Here is a 5,528-nt window from a genome sequence, read left to right on the forward strand (position 1 = left end):
GAAGGTTACTAGAAGCCTGGAATAAAGGAATTGTCTTATAAGGAGAGATTAGAATATCTCAAACGGTTTTATCGTGAAAAAAGAAGAGTTACGGAAAATCTGAATGAGGTGCTTAAGAGAATTAACAGTGTTGATACAACATCTGTTTTAAACTTAACAGTGTTGATACAGCATCTGTTTTAAACTTAACAGTGTTGATACAGCATCTGTTTTAAACTTAACAGTGTTGATACAGCATCTGTTTTAAACTTAACAGTGTTGATACAACATCTGTTTTAAACTTAACAGTGTTGATACAACATCTGTTTTAAACTTAACAGTGTTGATACAGCATCTGTTTTAAACTTAACGGTGTTGATACAACATCTGTTTTAAACTTAACAGTGTTGATACAGCATCTGTTTTAAACTTAACAGTGTTGATACAGCATCTGTTTTAAACTTAACAGTGTTGATACAACATCTGTTTTAAACTTAACAGTGTTGATACAACATCTGTTTTAAACTTAACAGTGTTGATACAACATCTGTTTTAAACTTAACAGTGTTGATACAGCATCTGTTTTAAACTTAACAGTGTTGATACAACATCTGTTTTAAACTTAACAGTGTTGATACAACATTTGTTTCAAACTTAACAGTGTTGATACAGCATCTGTTTTAAACTTAACAGTGTTGATACAGCATTTGTTTTAAACTTAACAGTGTTGATACAACATCTGTTTTAAACTTAACAGTGTTGATACAACATCTGTTTTAAACTTAACAGTGTTGATACAACATCTGTTTTAAACTTAACGGTGTTGATACAACATCTGTTTTAAACTTAACGGTGTTGATACAACATCTGTTTTAAACTTAACGGTGTTGATACAGCATCTGTTTTAAACTTAACGGTGTTGATACAGCATCTGTTTTAAACTTAACAGTGTTGATACAACATCTGTTTTAAACTAAACTTAACAGTGTTGATACAGCATCTGTTTTAAACTTAACAGTGTTGATACAGCATTTGTTTTAAACTTAACAGTGTTGATACAACATCTGTTTTAAACTTAACAGTGTTGATACAACATCTGTTTTAAACTTAACAGTGTTGATACAACATCTGTTTTAAACTTAACGGTGTTGATACAACATCTGTTTTAAACTTAACGGTGTTGATACAGCATCTGTTTTAAACTTAACGGTGTTGATACAGCATCTGTTTTAAACTTAACAGTGTTGATACAACATCTGTTTTAAACTTAACGGTGTTGATACAGCATCTGTTTTAAACTTAACAGTGTTGATACAACATCTGTTTTAAACTTAACGGTGTTGATACAGCATCTGTTTTAAACTTAACAGTGTTGATACAACATCTGTTTTAAACTTAACAGTGTTGATACAACATCTGTTTTAAACTTAACAGTGTTGATACAGCATCTGTTTTAAACTTAACAGTGTTGATACAGCATCTGTTTTAAACTTAACAGTGTTGATACAACATCTGTTTTAAACTTAACAGTGTTGATACAGCATCTGTTTTAAACTTAGCGGTGTTGATACAGCATCTGTTTTAAACTTAACAGTGTTGATACAGCATCTGTTTTAAACTTGACAGTGTTGATACAACATCTGTTTTAAACTTAACAGTGTTGATACAACATCTGTTTTAGACTTAACAGTGTTGACACAGCATCTGTTTTAAACTTAACAGTGTTGATACAGCATCTGTTTTAAACTTAGCGGTGTTGATACAGCATCTGTTTTAAACTTAACGGTGTTGATACAGCATCTGTTTTAAACTTAACGGTGTTGATACAGCATCTGTTTTAAACTTAACAGTGTTGATACAACATTTGTTTCAAACTTAACAGTGTTGATACAGCATCTGTTTTAAACTTAACAGTGTTAATACAGCATCTGTTTTAAACTTAACAGTGTTGATACAGCATCTGTTTTAAACTTAAAAGTGTTAATACAGCATCTGTTTTAAACTTAACAGTGTTGATACAACATTTGTTTTAAACTTAACAGTGTTGATACAACATCTGTTTTAAACTTGACAGTGTTGATACAGCATTTGTTTTAAACTTAACAGTGTTGATACAACATCTGTTTTAAACTTAACAGTGTTGATACAGCATCTGTTTTGAACTTAACAGTGTTGATACAACATCTGTTTTAAACTTAACAGTGTTGATACAACATCATGAGATCATGATGGTAGGTGTGATGGTCCAGTTCTTCATGAGAACATTATTGTCGGTGTGGTGGTCCAGTTCTTCATGAGAACATGATGGTAGGCTTGATGGTCCAGTTCTTAATGAGAACATGATGGTAGGTGTGATGGTCCAGTTCTTTACGAAATGGCTACATTATGGTTGTAGATAAGTTTAATAGGAGAGATATCGTACTCAAGCAAAGGGATAACAGACAAAAAAGAGTAATAGACTCTAATAGGGCATAAGATTGTTTACAATATCCATTTTTGTTTTGGAAAGGAGAAGATGGTTACTAGTTCGCAGTCTAACAAACAAATCTTCACACTAGAGAATTCATGACGAACAAAGAGTTACTACAAGAGATTTCAATGTATATAAGTTAACGTTTAGGAAGAATAAGTTGAACACTATTTTTTAGACAAAGGAACTTATTTCTTCTCATTCAATGTGGTGTTGACATGTATACAACAACTGAGACAGATAGATTGTTATTTGCATAAATAGCAAATAATTGGAAGTGACTGAAGACAGAAGATTACATTTATCTAACAGATGCTGTGAGAGAAGATAAAAATGCCAGAACTTTTGGGTAGCTGGTGATTTTTACCTCCATGTTTTACAGAAGTTCCAAATATATTCATGAATGCACACGAGATGCCGTGCATTGTATTCGAAAGTATAGACACACTGACCTGTTTATAACATTTACCTCAATCCATATTGGACGGATATTACAAGAGAACAACTGAATAACCAAAAGACTCCTAACTGTTATTATTTAACTGTCTTTAGATTAAATGTTGAAAAATTTAAACTTTTAACAAGGCGTGTAATGTTTGGTAACATAAAATGTAACATGCAAACTACTGAGTTACAAAAGATGACATCCACATCTTTTGATGGTGTGACTTGAAGAACAATTCATTATATCATTTCTATAGAGCTACCAAATCCTGATGAAGATCCCATCTTGAGTGAAATTGTGCAAACGTATCTGATTCATCGTCCACATGGTTCAATAAGTATAAATCCACCATGTGTGTAAAAATTAAATTGTAGCAAAATGTCTCCAAAGGCTTTCGTCATAAAGACACAAACAAACATTGATAGATGTTCATTTTATAGGAGGTCAAAGCCAAGTGATTGAGGACAGAATTCTCTTTTAAAGGAACTTGAACTTGATAATAGGTGAATTGTGCTCTATAACCCTTACCTTTCCAGAATTTTCAATGCTCTCATTAATGTTGAATCGTGTAATTCAGTTAAGAGCTTAAAATGTCTGTAAATATGTCAATGATGGTTCATATATGATTGTCTTTGGTATTTAACAGGATACTGATGTCAGCTATGAAGTCCCATCATACAAGGTGAGAAGGTACACAAGTACAAATGAAACAATGTTGAGAACATTCGCATTTCTGATACCTGAACATTATTAAACAGCTGCACACTGTCAAAACGTATTCTTCAATGATAAAAATGTTTTACAGGGAACTGAACATACACCTAGAACTATGCTTACTGCCTTTTTTAAACAATACTTTGCTGATGAATTTGCAAGAATGCTATTGTATTCATATGGAAAAGCCAAGGGCTAAAAGTGGTTAAAAGAGCATTACAAGACATCAAACTTAGTCCTGAAGAGTGTGTTAATTACATTTATCTAATTTTTAACGCTTTTGTTTGAGAATGTTATTAGGCACCGTTTCTGTTCCTACTTCCTTTGAAGATTTGAAGTGAATCAATGGTGGATAATGTAACATTTTCAGAGCTGCTTGGAATTTAATGGTTTGTTAGAAGGTAGTCATTTCACTAGTACATTTGAAGACACAGCTGCCACAAATTCACCAAGAAATTTAATTTATTTACAGTGATATTACAAGCGTGGTATTTCAAAACCTCTTCCACTGTTAAAAAAATTAGAGAAGATATATCCAAAGACATTCTTTAAAGAATGCTAAGAGCTGCTCCAGACTCCAGTACTCTGAAGTATTTAACAAAGGGACAGTTTTATACCTTGGTGGAAGATTACTCCAAAACGCTGGCCTACCTTCACCTTTTAGGACTAAAATAACGTACACAGTTATGGATTACATCAGAATTATATACAATGTGGATGAACTTTCAAAATTTGCTACTGAAAAATGAAGACAAGTTGACAGTATATTAAGATTTTGCTTATAAACATAACTTTAACAATCTTTTAAGTGATAAAAGTGGTATAATGATGTTACTTGATACTCTAGGTGGAACAGTAAAACATTTGTCAGTAAGTGGTGTAATGATGTTACTTGATACTCTAGGTGGAACAGTAAACATTTGTCAGTAAGTGGTGTAATGATGTTACTTGATACTCTAGGTGAAACAGTAAAACATTTGTCAGTAAGTGGTGTAATGATGTTACTTGATACTCTAGGTGGAACAGTAAAACATTTGTCAGTAAGTTGTGTAATGATGTTACTTGATACTCTAGGTGGAACAGTAAAACATTTGTCAGTAAGTGGTGTAATGATGTAACTTGATACTCTAGGTGGAACAGTAAAACGTTTGTCAGTAAGTGGTGTAATGATGTTACTTGAAACTCTAGGTGGAACAGAAAAACATTTGTCAGTAAGTGGTGTAATGATGTTACTTGATACTCTAGGTGGAACAGAAAACATTTGTCAGTAAGTGGTGTAATGATGTTACTTGATACTCTAGGTGGAACAGTAAAACATTTGTCAGTAAGTAGTGTAATGATGTTACTTGATACTCTAGGTGGAACAGTAAACATTTGTCAGTAAGTGAAGTAATGATGTTACTTGATACTCTAGGTGGAACAGTAAAACATTTGTCAGTAAGTGGTGTAATGATGTTACTTGATACTCTAGGTGGAACAGAAAACATTTGTCAGTAAGTGGTGTAATGATGTTACTTGATACTCTAGGTGGAACAGTAAAACACTTGTCAGTAAGTGATGTAATGATGTTACTTGATACACTAGGTGGAAGAGTAAAACATTTGTCAGTAAGTGGTGTAATGATGTTACTTGATACCTAGGTGGAAGAGAAAACATTTGTCAGTAAGTGGTGTAATGATGTTACTTGATACCTAGGTGGAACAGTAAAACATTTGTCAGTAAGTGATGTAATAATGTTACTTGATACCTAGGTGGAACAGTAAAACATTTGTCAGTAAGTGGTGTAATGATGTTACTTGATACCTAGGTGAAAGAGTAAAACATTTGTCAGTAAGTGGTGTAATGATGTTACTTGATACCTAGGTGGAAGAGAAAACATTTGTCAGTAAGTTGTGTAATGATGTTACTTGATACCTAGGT

This window comes from Tachypleus tridentatus, chromosome 4, assembly GCF_004210375.1.
Source record: "Tachypleus tridentatus isolate NWPU-2018 chromosome 4, ASM421037v1, whole genome shotgun sequence".
Lineage (NCBI taxonomy): Eukaryota > Metazoa > Arthropoda > Merostomata > Xiphosura > Limulidae > Tachypleus > Tachypleus tridentatus.